This window comes from Pristis pectinata, chromosome 20, assembly GCF_009764475.1.
Source record: "Pristis pectinata isolate sPriPec2 chromosome 20, sPriPec2.1.pri, whole genome shotgun sequence".
Lineage (NCBI taxonomy): Eukaryota > Metazoa > Chordata > Chondrichthyes > Rhinopristiformes > Pristidae > Pristis > Pristis pectinata.
This window is the reverse complement of record NC_067424.1, coordinates 4840563-4859357: the sequence shown is the minus strand read 5'-3', so window position 1 is coordinate 4859357 and position 18795 is coordinate 4840563. Positions and strand designations below refer to the sequence as shown.

Here is an 18795-nt window from a genome sequence, read left to right as displayed (position 1 = left end):
GAAGTGAATCAATGTTCCCTCTCTTTATTCTGCATCTTAAAACCAGCTGCTCACCAGTTCTGATGATCCCTGACCCCAACAGTTAACGTTCTCTCTATCCACAGATGCTGACTGGCCTACTTGGGTATGTGCAATGTTTTGCTTTTATTTTAGGCACACTCTTAAGAGAAATAAACCTAAACTCCAGAAGCAAATAGCTACTCAAACCAACAGAATGGATGCCCCCCCCCCCATTACACCAAAATGTTTTATGGCCATCGAGGGGGTGGATAAAATTTCAACCTTGCTACCTGGTAGAACAAAGTACAGGCCCCTTGGTGAACCTATGATTTTCATCAGCCTAGCTCAAATGGAACCAAGAGCAACAATCAATCTGCTGGAGGAACTCAGCAGCATCTCTAGGGGTAAAGAATTGTTGATGTTTCAGGTCCTGATGCAGGGTTTCAAGCCGAAATGTTGACAATTCCTTTACCCCACCCCCACCCCCCTTCCAGATGCTGCTCGACCTATTAAGTTCTTCCAGTAGATTGTTTGTTGCTCCAGAATGCGGCATCTGCAGTCTCTTGCGTCTCAGATGGATTCAGGCAAGGTTAACAACGAGCAATGATCCAGTCCTCCAAGTTACATCCACACTGCATTTTAAACACTGCCCCATGTACATTTTGCTAAGCAATGTTACAACATCTAGAGATATGACAATATATAGAGCAATGCTCAAATGTGTCATACAAATAAGTATTGAATTATAAAGCTTTGGTAAATGGTTAATAATTCACTTCATCATCTTTGATTTCTCCCTGTTATTTAAATCTTAATCTTTGTTTATACAGTTCGAAAATGCCAACTCCCCACCCGACCACTCAGTTCTTTCCTTGGAGCCAGTCTATACAGTGCTACAACGTATATTTCAGCTGACGTTTCCACATGTGCAGCAATACCGACCAGCCAACCTTATTCAGACCACTGGACCCCTTTCTAAATTTGCAGACAATTTGTCAAACATGTAGGACTGGATAAACAAAAGTCCTATCCAACTTCTGTCAACATAAATGTGCAACTCCACACCAGTGGCTCCCAACCCACCACAATGGGCTGCACTTGCACAACTCAATACAGCCCACATCAAAAGCCCTGGATGAAGAACCATTGCTCCACACAGTTCCATTTATGTTGCCAGTGCAGACTTGCTCCAGCTCAAACCCCGAGTTGGTCGACTCCTGGCCAGATTTTGCACATCTTCAATTTGAAGGTCAAAGTTCTGAATAATTACTCAAATAATTCAATGCAGCAAGCAGTTTGTAGGCAATAGCCAATAATTCAACTCATTTGCTTTGTACCAATAGGCAAGCAGAAAACTTAACCCCAAACCCACAATTCATACTTTTGAACAACCGAAGTCTTTAATGATGGGATTTAATTACATTCAGTAGTAATAGATGTGCATTTTTTATAATCAATACAAAGTCAGAAGTGAGGGTTATGAACAGATGATACTGTGCTCAAGACCACTTCAGTTAGATAGTTTCATCTTTAGCATTCACACTAAATTCAGAATAATCTCTTGCCTGGCCTGTTGGATTTCAAGGGGAAAAATGTTATTTTGATTGGTTTTAATGTTTGAAAAGATGCAACTGTTCTAGTCCCTCCTGCCAGAGCAAGGATCAACCACCTGAGTTCAGCGTGAAATGAAGCTGGCAACAAAAGCACTTAAGACAACGCATTTACTATTGCTTGTGCCGACAGATACCACATCTCCTTTCACACCATCAGCTCCAGCCTCCTCACCACAGGCCAGAACACAGGTGATGCAATGAATGTGTACACAGATGTTACTGCTTTAATTTACCAGTATAATGCATAGCCTACATTAGTGATAGTCAACATGTCTGCCTGGAATACATATTGCTGAACATGTTAGAGGAAGACAATATGTTCTGCAATTCAATATCCCTCAGAAGTCCAGATGTAACAGCTGCATAGTGCAGAATACTAACTGGCAGCCACTGTGCAACCTGACAGCACAAATGTCTTTAATTAGCAGATGAAGCGATTACCACAGGAATCATGAGAAAAAGTATATTTCAACTTTGCTAGTTAAATTTTCCCCCAACACACCCAGAGTCCAATCACTTCTGGCTAGTTTACTCATTATTTGGGATGTGGGCATCACTAGACAGGCCAGAAGTAATCGTTCCTTCGATTTAACTTAAACCAAGTGGTTTTCCAGGCAGTTTTAGAAGTCATTTAAAATTCCACCACATCAGGAGGTCTGGAGTCACAGGTGAGCTAGACTTGGTAAGGACAGCAGATCTCCTCCCTCTGAAGGAACGCAGGAGCCAACTGGGTTTTTAAAACAATCAAGAACATTATCAAGGCTTTAACTGAATTTAAATGGCTGGAATTTAGCTTGCATCTCTGGATTTCTACTTCAGTCACATTACATCACACTGTACCCTTAATCGTTTCAAAGTTCAGCTAACTGGTGGTTTATTATTGTCACATACATCAAGATTCACTGAAAAACTTTGTTTTGCATGCCATCCAGACAGATCATTTTATCACATCAGTACATCAAGCTGGAACAAAGGAAAAAACAACAGAATGCAGAATTGTGTTACAGACAAAGTGCAGTGGGGTAGACAAAGTACAAGGGCCATGATGAGGTAGATTGAGAGATCAAGAGTTCATCTTTGTCGTACGAGAGGTCCATTCAAGAGTCTGATAACAGCGGGATAGAAGCTGTCCTTGAGCCTGGTGGTGTGTGTTTTCAAGCTTTTGTATCTTCTGCCTGATTAGAGGGGGGATAAGAGAGAGTGACCAGGATCCTTGATTACATTGGCTTTTTTCCTGAGGCAGCGGGAGGTACAGAGTCCATGGAGGGGAGGCTGGTCTTCATGATAGACTGTGGGCTGTGTCCACAACTCTCTGCAGTTCCTTTTGGTCTTGGGCAGAGCAGTTGCCATACCAAGCTGTGATGCATCCGCATAGGATGTTTTCTATGGTGCATCTGTAAAATTGGTGAGGGTCATCAGGGACATGCCGAATTTCCTTAGCCTTCTGAGGAATAATTCTTATTAATTTATGTTAATATGTTTAGGATAATTTATGTTTGTCCTCTTCTTGTAATGTACTGTGTTGCTGCAAAAACCTGATTTTCATGACATTTATACCCTATGTGTGCCTATAACAAAAAACTCAAATCAAACAAAGCAAGATGAAAAGGATATCAAGTCATTTTTAAAATTCTAAAAAATAGTGATAACATGACTCAGTTGCAAAGAACTCCCTTTTGATCTGGAGTTTGTGGGTTCTACATGACATCCCAGAACATTTACCAAGCAGTATTGTATTTATAAGGAGATATCCCTTATAAGTGAGATGCTGGTGGACACTTGGCTGCTTGTCAGCTGGATGAAAAAGATCCTACAGGAGTTTTCATTGATGAGGATTCCTGATCAACATTTGAACACTGACAAAACACCAATACAATCAGGGCATACAAGAGTCAATGATCTTATTGAATGGGAGACTAGGTTCAAAGGGATATATGGTCTTGTCTGCCCCTATAGATTATCCTTCAAAGGGACATAGTGACATAGACAATAGCCACATCTCAGTTGTCTGTAGGAATAGCCATGACCTAATATGAAGGCAATATAGGTTCGAGGGAGTAAATTACCTCCTCCTGATCCCACGTTTGTCTGACCTCTAAGTGCAAGTGGAAAGTGGTCCACTCTCGTCGTGAACCTTTATTATCGACAGGCGGCGTTGTACATAGGGACAAGCTTGTTTAGTGGATGTTTAATACAAGGCCCTCTCCCTCTCAGATGCTTCACTGCACAGGTCAATGACTTGGAGCTTGAATTAACTAAACGAGAACCACATCTCACTTTGAGCTGCTTTGAACACTCTAATAAACTTCTACAGACGTACAGTTGAAAGTATCCTGACTGGTTCCATCAGGGTCTGGTACGGCAATATGAATGTACAGGAATGCAAGAAGCTGCAGAGAGTAGTGAACTCTGCCAAATACATCACGGGAACATCCCTCCCCACCAACGGGAGTATCTACAGGAGGCACTGCCTCAAGGCAGCAACATCCATCAAAGATCCCCACCATCGGGGCCATGCCATCTTCTCACAGCTACCATCGGGCAGGAGGTACAGAAGTCTGAAGTCCCACACCACCAGGTTCAGGAACAGCTACTTCCCTTCAACCATTCGGTTCTTGAACCAACCGGCACAACCATAATCACTACAGTTTAGCAACACGATGACCACTTTCATCACTTTGCACTACAATGGACTTTGTTTTGTTCCAATTGTGTTCTTTCTTATAAAAATTGTGTACAATTTATGTTTAATTTATGTTTTTCTTGTGAATGCTGCTTATATGATGCTATGTGCCTGTGATACTGCTGCAAGGACAATAAACTCGACTTTGACTATGACTTTGATGATGGGTAAGAGTTGTATGCCTGTTAAAAAGGCAAGGACATCAACAGTCAGACTGCAACTAAAAACACCTCACAGGAACCTTAACGTTGCTGGGCATCAGTAGAGTCACAGTCATGCAGTCAGTGATACAGCACAGGAACAGGCCCTTCAGCCCAACTCATCCATGCCGACCATGGTGCCCACCAAGCCAGTCTCATTTGACTGCGTTTGACCCATATCCCTCTAAACCCCTCCTATCCATGAACTTATCCAAATGTCTTTTCAATGGCAGCTTATTCCATATACGCACCACCCTCCGTCTGAAGAAGTTGCCCTTCAGGTCTTTCCCCTCTCATCTTAAATCTATGCCCTCTAGTTTTTAGTTCCCCTTCCCTGGGAAAAAGACTGCTTGCGTTCACCCTATCTATACCCCTCATGATCTTGTACACCTCTATAAGGTCACCCTTCAATCTCCTACGTTCCAAGGAATAAAGTCCTAGCCTGTCCAACCTCTCCCTGTAACTCAGGCCCTCGAGTCCTGGCAACATCCTCGTAAATCTTCTCTGCACTCTTTCCAGTTTAATGGTGTCTTTCCTATAACAGGGTGACCAAGCCTGAGTGCATGTACCACCAGGCTTAAGGACAGCTTCTACCCCACGGTGATAAAGACTATTGAACAGTTCCCTTATACGATGAGATGGACTCTGACCTCACGATCTACCATGTTGTGACGTTGCACCTCATTGCACTGCACTTTCTCTGTAGCTGTGACACTTTACTCTGTACTGTTATTGTTTTTACCTGTACTAACTCAATGTAATTGCACTGTGTAATGAATTGACCTGTACGATCGGTATGCAAGACAAATTTTTCACTGTACCTCGGTACAAGTGACATTAATATACCAATACCAACATTGTGCACAATACTCCGAATGAAATCTCACCAACTCCTTGTACAACTGCAACATAACGTCCCAACTCAATGCAATTATGATGATACTTTTTAGACAGATGCTACAAAGAACTAGTCACAAATTTAATGTCCGAGCAATCGTCACAGATGCGATGATGCTTGTAATCCATCAAGAGGGAGTAAAAGGGGAGGATAGCGCACAGTACTTTGTCCAATTACAGGATAGTGGGAACACCAGAGCTGCAAAAGAAAATGCAAACTGCAATTCTAAATTACTACATTGCAACAGGTCTTGTTAAAGCCTGGCCTGAAACAGTCAGTTTAGCCTGCTCACAGCAGATTTCAATCAATTATTGAGATTAAAAACCCAGTCAAGCTCAGAAAATCATCTTAAAAGCTTAACTCTCAGGTCACAGCATGTGCTGCTCACCAATCCGTGCAGCGCTCTGCAACTCCCCCCCAACCCCCTTGAAAATATTCATCGGAGATCAACGTGGATGACAACCAGAAATGGCCAACCAAATATTACACGCAGAAAAACATTACACGGATTCTGCAAAGGAAGACAATGCAGAGGAGGGAAGAGGAGAATCCTGGCAAGTCTTCGTATCTCAGCTGATCCGTACACTTAGTTTTGGAATCCAGCTGTACAAAAGGAAACGTCGCTTCAATCCAGGACCGTTAGTCATGAGAGGTTAGCTGTACCCTTGCTGTCTTAGAACTCAACGCCAGGAACCATGCTGATTCTTCTCTTCGTGTACATTGGTGGACGGGATTCTTGATCAGAACCAACATCAAGATGTTTTGAGCTGCATGAAACCTAATTAATTCTCACTGGTATGCAGTGAAAAAAAGTTTACAAGAGCAGTTGGCATTGCTCTTTATGAAGAACAGACCTAAATCTCAGCAACTGTGCAAATAAAACTACACTTCATCTTCTGAGTTCAACCTTTGGGTTGAGGATGTCTGGTTGCTATTCTAGTTTTGTGGGTTGAGTTGGTTGATGAGGCCGTTATGTAACACAAACCCTGCCACAGGTGTTGTTCAACAGAACCCCAACTGAAACAGGTCCTCTGGAGATGTGTTAGTTAAGAAGAGAGCCCCACTACCATTCTGCACCAATTTTAACCTTCTGAGTCCTAAACTAAGCTTCAGCCAATCAACAATTTTAATAATTGAAGACCACAAGCCATCATTATTTTCAAGGTGTACAGTGAAGTTGTTCAGTGATTAGTACACAGGCTTCAACATGTGTCAAGCTAGTTTTGTTTTGGATTAAATAGATGCAGAGGCATCAGTTGGCAGCCAAGTATTAGTTTGCTCCTTATGCCTGCCTCAACAGAAGTTTGTTCCTTGGACAAATGGTCTTCCATACTATGTTACCTAATAATTTATTTACAGCAGGAAAAAGTGAGTTCAGGTTCATGTGACATACTTGAGAGTCTACAGAAAATCAACATTCAGGTCAACAACTTGTAACCACCAATGCTAAAGGTCAGGGGTGAGGGGGGCACATCTAAATTAGGTGGGATCGAGAGTAGAGGAGGGCCATAGGACCATTAGACATAGGAGCAGAATTAGGCCATTCAGCCCATCCCTTTTTGCCTTATGTCATTCTGTGTCATCTGGTCTCTCCAGATCACAGACCTCCATTTTGTTCTCCCCTCCACCCTCCCACTTCCTCTGCACCTTGAGCCTTTTTCCTGATGAAAGGTCACCAGCTTGAAACCTTCACCGTTTCTACCCACAGATGCCACCTGACCTGCTAAGCATTTCCCAGATGTTTCTCTTATTAATCTCCAACCCACTTACCAGTCTCTGATACTACTCATGTGGATCTGTGCAGATTCCTAGACGTGCATCCATCTGGAATCCCAATGGCAGAATTTTATTTTGCCCCTTTACTGTTTCTGTGGTAGCTCTTTTTCTTGAATCACATGGACAAAAGAAAATAGGACTTAATTGCTATTTTCAAAGTCTGTGGGTGAAAGGAGCAAGACCTCTTCACCCCTTGCAGCTTTGTGTACATCCATCGACCCTGTCTACACTTCCCACTGCCTAGGGAAAGCAGCCAACATAATCAAGAACCCCTCCCACCCCGACATTCTCTCTTCCCCTCCCTCCCATCAGGCAGAAGATACAAAAGCTTAAGGATGTGTATCACCAGGCTCAATGACAGCTTCTATCCCGCTGTTATCATACCCCTGAATGAAGTTCATATGATAAAGATGAAGTCTTGATCATGGCTCGTCTGCCTGCACTCTGTGACTGTAATGTTACATTCTGCATTTTTTTTTTCCTTTTATACTACCTTGATGTACTTATGTCTGGAATGATCTGTCTGGATGGCTTTTCACTGCATCTTAGAACATGCAACTATAATAAACCAATTACCAATCTGTACTAACAAGTTCTGATACGAATCCTTCCTAAAAGAAAATAGAGCTTCTAACAATGCAGAACTGGAGAGAAGAGATACACATAATACTGTATCTTCAGAACTAAAAAAATCATTACATATCTCAGTGGTGAATGAGTACTCAATTGTAGCCAGTACAAATGCCCATGGCAAAATTTGAGATACTGTAGTACGAACTTGCACAAAGCAACCAATGAGTCATTTCATTGGTCTTCATTGTGTACACACAAGGGGGCATTTTGTATGATTTACAATCTGATGCAAAATGATTAAAAAAATGGTTTTATAAAGGCCTAACTTGACTGTAAACATCTTCTTTCCAGGTATTTTTGACAAGTGCCCAGCCCAAAATCCATTATCTTCACCCTTGCCTCTCCACAAAAACCCAGACATGGTACAGCACAGGAACAAGCTGAACTATTGGGTCAAACTAATTAAGCTAATGATGCCTAATTACACTAATCCCTTCTGCCTGCACATGGTGCATATCCCTCCATTCTCCACACATTCACGTGCCTGTCTATGAGTCACTTAAATGCCTCTATTACATCCGCCTCCACCACCACCACCCCTGGAAGCACATTCCAGGCACCCACCACTGTGTAAAAACTTGCCCTGCACATCTCCTTTGAACTCCCTCCCACCCCCACAACCTTAGAAGCATGCCCTCTAGTATTAGGCACTTTGACTCTGGGAGAAAGACACTGTCCATACCTCTCAATTTTATAAACTTCTATCAGGTCTCTTTTCAGCCCCCAAAGCTCCAGAGAAAACAAGCCAAGTTTGTCCAACCCAAGCTTGTTTATAGCACATGCCCTCTAATCCAGGCAGCATCCTGGTGAACCTCTTCTGCACCCTCTCCAAAGCCTCCACATCCTTCCTAAAATGGGGCGACCAGAATTGAATGAAATACTCCAGATGTTGCCTAACCAGAGTTTTATAACATCATGTGTTACTGACACTTGCTGTGCATTTCTTTATTTAGCTGTCCCACGTACAAGCACAGTTTCAGAGACGCTACAACTCTGTTCTTTAAAGTTCCAAGCCCAAGCAGGAACCAGCCAAAGGAGCGGTTATATTTGAGCTGCATACAGTGCCACTAAAATTAGCAAAATTGGTCATCTATCCTTCAATGTTACATCAGTGTAACTCCTGTGTAACCTTTGCAGTTGCCGGAAATGTTCATCTGAAACAATGGTGTAGAATTTCATCAGCAGTAGGCATGCTCTTCGCTTATTTAGAAGGCAAACTGGATATCCTCTGCAACCGGAGTCAATAATAATGTTCTTATCTAACAATTAGCAAAATGCTCACAAGCAGCTTGGAATACTGTGTGTAGTTCTGGTCATCTGGGTATAGGAAGAATGTCATTAAGCTGGACAGGGTGCAGAAAAGATTCACGAGCATGTTACTGGGACTGAAAAGCCTGAGCTATAAAAGGAGAGACTGGACAGGCTGGGACTGTTTTCCCTGGAGCGAAGGAGGCTGAGGGGTGACCTTAAGATGAGATTTCTTTATTAGTCACATGCACATCGAAACACAGTGAAATGCGTCTTTTGCGTAGTGTGTTCTGGGGGCAGCCCGCAAGTGTCGCCACGCTTCCGGCGCCAGCATAGCACACCCACAACTTCCTAACCCGTACGTCTTTGGAATGTGGGAGGAAACCGGAGCACCCGGAGGAAACCCACGCAGACACGGGGAGAACGTACAAACTCCTTACAGACAGCGGCCAGAATTGAACCCGGGTCGCTGGCGCTGTAATAGCGTTACACTAACCACTACACTACTGTGCCTGCCCAGCTATGACTCAGCTATGTAATTGATTAGAAATGGATAAACGTGAGCAAAATTCAAAACTACAATTTTCTTCAACACACTTGAAACTCCATAATAAACTCCTGACTCGTGTTTCCTTACAACATTGGAGGCCATTCAGCCTATCAAGTCTATTTTGGTTTTCAGAGCTATCCCATTTCCCCATTTATTTCCGTGTAACCTGCTCACATCTCCCTCAATTCCCCTTCCATCCACATGTATTAGGAATAATTTATCGTGGCCAATTAACCTACCATCCCACGTTTTTCGGATGTGGGATTGAACTGGAGCACATGGAGGTCACGGAGAGAATGTGCAGTCTCTGTATGTACAGTGCCGGAGGTCAGGATTGAACCCAAGTCACTGGAGCTGTGAGACAGCAACTCTAGCTGCTGTGCCACCAGATAATGAAAGTTTCTGGGTAAATAAAATCATGGGTCCCTCCTTAACACAAGACGAAACCGAGGCTACGTCCTCTCTGATCAATTGCTGTTAAACTTACAAGGAGGCTGAGGTGAAGTATATCTGAATGAAAGTCAATATTCAGGTCGGGCAAGAGCTGTGGAGCAATGAATCTCAGGCTGGTGTTAAGTCAATGTCCTACTGTCAGACCCAACTCATTGACACAACCTTCCTCTCCGAGTCCCTGAGCATAGAACACCACAGCATAGTACTGGCCCTTCGGCCCACAATGTTGTGCCGACATTTTATCCTGCTCTAAGATCTATCTAACCCTTCCCTCCCACATAGCCCCCTATTTTTCTATCATTCATGTGTCTATCTAAGAGTCTCTTAAATGTCCCTAATGTATCTGCCCCCACAACCTCTGCAGGCAGTGCGTTCCACGTCCCCACCACTCTCTGTAAAAACACTTACCCCTGACATCCCCCTTATACTCCTCCAATCACCTTAAAATTATGTCGCTTGTGTTAGCCATTGTCGCCCTGGGAAAAAATCTCTGACTGTCCACTTGATCTATGCCTCTTATCATCTTGTACACCTCTATCAAGTCACCTCTCATCATCCTCCTCTCCAAAGAGGAAAGCCCTGGCTCACTCAACCTATCCTCATAAGACACTCTTTCCAATCCAGGCAACATCCTAGTAAATCTCCTCTGCACCCTCTCTAAAGCTTCCACATCCTTTCTATAATGAGGCGACCAGAACTGAACACAATACTCCAACTGTGGTCTGACCAGAGTTCTACAGAGCTGCAACATCACCTCACAGCTCTTGAACTCAATACCCCGACTAATGAAGGCCAACACTCCAATACGCCTGCTTAACAACCCTATTGACCTGCATGGCAACCTTGTAGGATCTATGGACGTGGACCCCAAGATCCCACTGTTCCTCCACACTAAGTGTCCTGGCATTAGCCTTGCATTCTGCTTTCAAATTTGATCTCCCAAAGTGTATCACTTCACACTTAACTGGGTTGAACTCCATCTGCCACTTCTCAGCCCAGCTCTGTATTCTATCAATATCCTCTTGTAATCTACAGCAACCTTCTACACTATCCACAACACCACCAACCTTTGTGTCATCAGCAAACTTACTAACCCACCCTTCCACACCCTCATCCAAGTCATTTATAAAAATCACAAAGAGCATTCTCTATTTTTTTATTTCAGATTCCCAGCATCTGCAGTAGCTTGCTTTTTTGTATGCCTGCACTTTTCTTCTGAGGAAGATCTTTTGCCTCCTGTGGGGGAGTGGTTGAGAGCAAATCTGTTGTGAGAATAACCAGCAGGGTGGTGTAGGGCAGGCTGGTGCATTGTAATAATGAGCTTTTCATGAGATTCTTAAAAGCATTTAGTTTCTGAACATTTACAAACCCATATGGGATTGTTGCCATTATAAATGCTGGTATAAGCTGATAACACCCACAACATGAATGATAGACGTTTACAGATAAAGAACCACGGTCCACGCACTCATTCAACCACTAACGTTTTATTACTGCATCCCCACTCTTAAACTAGTCCCATGCATCAGCCCTGAATAAAATGCTCGCAACACAATTGCTCTCAACCACTCCCCCATAGGGGACAAAGATCTTCCCTGGAAGAAAAGGACAGACACACCACAAAGCAAACTACTGCAGATGCTGGGAATCTGAAATAAAAATAGAAAATGTCCCAGGAGTCAGGCAGCATCTGTGGGGAGAGGAAGGTTGTGTCAATGAGTTGGATCTGGCAAAAGGCCAATGTCCTAAAACCAGCCTGAGATTCCTTGCTTCACAGTCTCTTGCCTGATATGTTATATTGAGTTTCAATCAGAGGTACTTCACCTCAGCCTCCATGTAAGCCTAACAGCAATTAATCAGCCATATCAGAGAGGAGACAAGAGACTGCAGGTGCTGGAATCTGGAACAACACACAAAATGCTGAAGTATCTCAGCATTTGGAAGAACTAGCTTTGGAGGAATTAGCTTGCTGGGGCAATAGTGTCAGCATGGACGAGTTGGCCAAAGGGCCCGCTTTCATGCTGTAAGTCTCTCTGTGACTCTATCTGTGGAGGGAAATGGACGAGTTGACTTTTTCGGGTTGAAGACCCTTCACCTGGACTGACCTCGACCCAAAACATCGTCTGTCCAAATCAGAGAGGACGTGGCCCCACATTCATGTCATATTTAAGGATCAGAGGATGGTCGTGTGTAAGAAACAGATTGCAAATAGACTCTTCTGTCCACTTCATCCATTTTTGTCAAACAAAACTTGAGTCTGCACAGTTTATCTTGTCTAAGTATCTCTATTTGTAATAAGAAAACTTTATTTTCCCCTCTGCATGGGAAATAAATGAAGCTAAATCACTTTAAAATTGCATGCTGCACGTTTTGCTCAAAAGAAAATTATCCCTGTACGCGCTGGGTCTTAACGTCGAATTGGTTTCACCTAACCCAAATGACCCATCGGTATCTAATTAAAGTCACATCAACGCTAAACATCTACCTTAGCATCACATTTCCAGCAGGAAGTAAAAACGGCACCAGTCGCTGGGTGGGGGAGGGAGTAGAAATAAACAGGAAGGTTTTCTTGGTAAATCTAATTAATGAAATTAAAGATAAAGCACGCAAAAATATTAGGCCTGCTGAATATTAAAGCTGTTTCCAGGTGAATGTTCAGGGAAAATAAAAAGGAATCCCTAAACATTAAATTCTACTGCACAAGATAACATGATATATAAATAGAGTGTAACAGATACACTTCACGTGTGAATACCTGCATGGCTCTGCTGTCTCTCTGCCAAATTTTGTTCACCCAAAAGGGGAAAGTTCAAAGCAGGAAAGGAATGTGTCGGGCAAGTTTTTAAAATTTATTTATACATACACATACAGAGTGGTGGGTGCTTAGAATGCACTGCCAGGGGTGGTGGTGGAGGCAGATACGATAGGGGTGTTTAAGAGGCTCTTATATAGGCACATGAATGTGCAGAGAATGGAGGGATATGGACATTGTGTAGGCAGAAGGGATTAGTTTTAGTCGGAGGTGTTTAATTATTAGTTTAATTAGTTCAGCACAACATTGTGAGCCGAAGGGCTTGTTCCTGTGCTGTACTGTTCTATGTTTCCTTACATTATAGGAGGCTATTGAGGGATATGAGCCAAACATAGCCAAATGCGGACTAATTTAGATATGGCATCTTGGTTGGCATGGACAAGTTGGGCCAAAGGGCCTGTTCCTGTTTCTATATTTCCTTACATTATAGGAGGCTATTCTCGTTCATCGACTCTATGCTGGCTCTCAGAGTAATCTCATTCCCACTCATTTTTCCTTGTATTTGCTCCACATTCCCACCAATTTCCACACTGCCCGCCCCCCACCCCTCCCCCCCCCCCCCCCCCCCCCCCCAGATTCCACCAACCTAGGGGCAATTTACACCGCCAATTATATCTACCAACTTAAATGTCCTTGGGATATGGGAGGAGACCAGAGCACCCCCGGCAGAAACCCACATGGTCACAGGTGAGAACATCCAAACTCCGCACAGACAGTGTGGAGGTCAGGACGAACCTCAGGTCACTGAAAATATGAGACAGCAGCTTTACTAACTGTGTACTCCCTTGTGCTTGCTTGCCCGACAGTCACTGCACTCTGGCAGAGCCAGAACTCAATGATCCCATCTTTCCCTTTCTCCACGGCTACATCCTTCATCTGTCTCCAGCAGCTACAACACGTCAAAATATCTTTACTCCAAGGCCCAAAGCTCTGCCTCTTCTGCCTCCTCATTAAAGCTGCTCCTCCTTAATACATCGACTTTTGCGACCAAGTTATGAGTCATCTGCCCTAAACGCTCCTCATTATGTGCTTGCTGTCAAAGTTTGTTAAACAATACTAGCTGAGCACGTTGGGACCTTTAACTACATTGAAAGGTTGTACATAAATGAAAGCTGTTGCCAAATTACTGAGCACTTTAGGCCTAACTTAAGGGTTTGGACAAAAGTAAATTAGAAAACTCGAATAAAAGAAATGCCTGATTACCCATTAAAATCCGGTTGTTGCAAGGTTGTATTCATCTGCTTTGTACTTAATGACACATTATACACCCAGAAGAGCTATATTGAATGTTATACCTTGAAAGGTTTTTAATGTTAGTATGAAAAGTATCCTTCTCTATCTTTATTATCATTGCTATCAGCCTAAACTTGCTCAGTATTTACAAAGACAAAAACTACCCACAGGTAAAACCAACCACAAATCCCAAATTTCTCCTAGACCAGTAGCCATGACAGGAAGGAGACTGTGAGCCTAGTGATGTGATGTCATGACAACAACCTTTCCCTCAATGTTAGCAAAACAAAAGAGCTGGTCATCGACTTCAGGAGGGGGTAACGGTGCACACGTTTCCTGCTTACATTAACGGTGCCAAGGCCGAGAGGGTTGAAAGCTTGATCTGTATGGATGGCGTGCAAAACACAAGTTTTTCCACTGTACTCGGGTACATTGCAATAATAAACCAATTTACCAACCAGACAAAAAAAAGTCAAGCAGCTTTCCATTTTATTTAAATTCACATGATTCAACCAGAAGATGCAATTCACCCATTTGTATTGGCAATACTTGAACTTCTGCAAATCTGCAAAACATTGTGCACAGAGTTTAGCTTTGGTTTCCCTTCCTACCAACCATTTGTTAAAACTTTATAACACATGACATCTAATTGAATCAACTATCTCTGCCATCCATTGGGAAAGCAAAAACATGAAATCTGAAGACTTGCTTCCACCCCACCAATCTCCAATCATTTGCTTTCAGATTTTGCACGCGATTCGAAGGACTAAAGTTTCACCCTAGACCATCTGCGGGTTTTTGTTTTTACAGGGGAAGTGCCCTTGACCCAAGTTCCCTGGTAACCCTGTACTTAAATAAGCCCATGCTAACATAAATAGGAATAGTCATGTGAGCCTGCAACCCACCACGAAGATCACTGGTTCATCTTTACCTCATCCTCTTTCCCCATCAATACCAATATTCCCTTAGTGTCAAAAGCCAGTATCAACCTTTAATCAATTCAACAACTAAGCAAAGTTCTCTGCTGTAGACAAATCCAAAGATTGCAACCCAAACAAAGCAGCATCTCCTTGTCTGGGCATTAAATGGCTGAGCCTCACCCTGAGGCAGCAGTCATCAGCTCTAGACTACCCAAAAGAGAAAAGAGCATTCCTCCCTGAACTTGTATATCACCTTTCACTCTTCTAAAACCCAAAGAGTATTGGTCAACCTTATTTCCAACCTCCCTTATAATTTTGTATAATGTTTATGCCTACTCTATGTTTTTCTTGTGAATGCTGCTTATCTGATGCTATGTGCCTGTGCAGCTGCAAGCTTTTCATTGTACTTGTGCATGACGATAACGTTGACCTTAACCTACAAATAAATCTGGTGGATCTACAGTGTTCCGTCTTCAAGCACATTCTTCCTTAGGAGGACACAGCTTTTACAGTACTACAGCTTGGATCACACACCCCTTTATAGTTTAGTGAACCAGATAGATTTTAAAGAGAATCCAGCAATTCCACTGCCACATTCTTGATATTATCTTTCAATTCCTGATGTAATTCATACAAATTAAATTTCTGCTATGTCACAAATGCAGCGGGAGTGCTCTTAAGAGCCATGATCCTTGAGAGACAAGCCAGAGCACTGTGAACAATGGAGGGAGATGGGAGGAAGCCGTGTGGAGTGAGAGCAGTTGAAAGATACTAAAATGAAGGCCTTTGTGAAAGAGATGATGGCATATTCTCCATTCTCTCCGCCTGAGGCACAAGTGCAGAGACACCACCACGCTACACTGGAAAGCACGTCCCAAGAGACTTGTTTATCTCAATGGTATCCAAACAAAGTATACTTGACTTGTGCCTGAAGGCAGTGTTATAAAATTTGTTAAAACTTCAGATGGAAAATTTGTCACACAAGTCAAGGAGCGTGCCCGATAAGAACCGTCAAGTATTCACAAGAACCTTCAAAGGATGGGAGAACTGCGTCTCCTTAAGCCAGAAGAAACTATTCAGAATGGTTTTATCCAAAGTAATTTTGGAGACCAAGTCCAGTAAACTGACACTCAAGGGAAAGCTAAACTTACAATGAATGTAGAAAAAGTAAATTAGTATACAGCGTAGCAACCACTTAGTCTTTTAACCCACTCTTTCTATTTCTCCCCAACCCTAACTTTTCCACCCACAAATGTCAGCTTTTCTTCCAGGATCATCATGTTCACAATTACTTTTTTCCTTTACAGATGGATTTGTTGCACATTTCCAGAATTTTATTACAGAAAATGTAATGAGTATTAAAGCTGATTTACTGAATTCCTCGATGAGCAATCCTTTCTGTATTTAGGATTATGAATCTGCTCATTAAATTAATAACAAAACAATCTATTAAACACTTCATATATTACTTTTCTTTTCACGCTCTCCAATTGAATGGTTTACTCTGCCAAGGTCAGGTTGCTATCCTCCCTGCAGCCCTCATTCACATCTGTACAGGCAGCGAGAACATAACATTTTGATTTATTGACTTTTTGTTTCACACAGTGCCGACATTACTGACATTTACTATCTTAATCAGTCTGCTGAAGGTGTTAATGAGCTGCTTTCTTGAACCACGGCAGTCCTTCTGAAGGTTCTCCCACAGTGCTGTTGGAGACGGAGTTCCAGGATTTAGATCCAGTGAAGATGAAGGATCCATGATACATTTCCAAGTCAGAATGATGTACGACTTGGAGGAGAACTTGCAGGAGGTGGTGTGCCCATGGGTCGGGTGCCCGTGTCTTTATTGGTGAAAGGGGTCAGGGGCTTGGGATGTGTTGGAGCAACCTGGGTGAATAACTGTTGTGCATTTTGTACATGTATACACTGCAGCTACACAGACAGTTGAATTACATAGAACAGTACAAAACAAGAACAGGCCCTTTGGCCCATGAGATCTGTGCTGACCACGATGCCAATTTAAACTGCACATTTGCCTGCGCATGGTCTACATCCTTCCATTCCCTACCCGTTCATGCACCTGTCTAAATGCCTCTTAAATGACAGGTAATTTATCTGAAGTTTTAAATCTTCCTCTCTCTGCAGATGCTTGGGTAGAGACTCGAGTATCTAGAGAATTTTGGTTTAAATTCTGTAAGCAAGTCTGTACCCAAGCATCTGCGGGGGGGGGGGGATTTAAAATTTCAGATAAATTACACTGAATTATCTTCAGCATTTTGCTTATTGACTAAACTCATTGGGAATAGCTTACCCATCCCAATCCACTGTAACCCTCACCATCAACAGCATGACTAGACAAAAAGAAGTTAGACGACCTTGTAACAAACTAGCACAATTATCATGGGACACTTTAATCTTCATGTGAACTGGGCAAATCGAGTTGGCAAAAAGTTATTTGGAGGACACATTAATAAAATACACATGGGATAATCTCTTGGAACAATATGTCACGAAACCAAATGGGAAGCATGATATTTTAGATCTTGCTTTGCGTAATGAGACAAGGTTAATTACCAATGTCATACTAAGGATTCCTCAGGAGAAAAGTGTTATCAATACAATGGAATTTTGTATGGCATTTGACAGACATAATTCAAACAAAACCAATAACTTTAAGCTTTAAAACCAATAGATTAAAACATTCATCAGAAATATTTCCAATCTCCATTCCATGAGAAATGGAACTTAAACAGAAAAAGCGGTCTATCCCTTAATTAAGGATAGAACTAGATTAAAAGAAGCAACTTATAGTGTTGCCAAGAATAGTGAACAGAGGACTGGTTGAGTTTAGGGAAGCAAATGCCTAAAAAATCTGATTGAAGCAGAAGATAGAGTGAATTTAGGAAAGATATGCAAACAAAAAAAACTTACATAGGCACAATCACATGCATCCTACCTTCTACTGGAGAAGATTTTAATCTTCTACAGATGTCCTGAACATCACCGTAGTTTCATGTATTTTATTGACTGCTTCTCCGGATCGCAGTTCCATAAGGGATCGCAGTTCCCCAAACCGTGCAGCCAAAATTCACCCTCGTGGTTGCCCTCGGCAACAGAGTTGCCAGGGTGGTGGCCTGCAGCATTATTAGTCATTTTTGTCCTTGGAAATTAAAACGCACAAGCTGAAGTTTGGAAATACCCACGCCAGGAACTGCCGTCTTACCAACCGCTCCAACCAAGTTTGCAGATTTCAGATTGGCCTTTGGGTTTCTTTGGCAGCGACGGAAACATCAGCAGAGTCCAACTTCCCCGGCTAAAGATATCTTAAGAATGTCCATAATACAGCAAGCAGCAGACTAGCAATAACCAACTGGCTTCATCTCTTTCATGTCCTTTGTGCCTGAGAAACCTCTGAGGAAAGTCTGAAAGGAAGAGCGAGATGTGTTAGTCTGGTTGACAGTTCACTGTTTAAAGACAAACATGAGGTTGGACAAGAAGTAGGTACTTGAATGTGAGAAATAAGAGCAGGCCATGTGACTCCTGGAACCTGCTCTACTCTCCAAGATGAGGGCTTCTGTCTATTCTTGACCTTAGCTCTTCTTTCCTGCCTGATCCCCCTATCTTCGATTCCCCTTCGATGCAAAGATCTCTCGACCTGAACTATATTCAACAATTCTGTCTCCACAGCTCTCTTGAGAACAGGCTTCTGAAGACCTACAAACCTTGGAAGAAATTCCTCCTCACCCACATCAAAAACAGGCAACTCCTAGATTAAA

At 42.6% G+C, this 18795-nt stretch overlaps 1 pseudogene; it reads right to left on the bottom strand.

Moving 5' to 3' along the window:
* The window catches only part of LOC127580721 (plasma membrane calcium-transporting ATPase 1-like), a 289484-nt pseudogene that overhangs the window by 141303 nt on the left and 129386 nt on the right, over positions 1 to 18795 (bottom strand).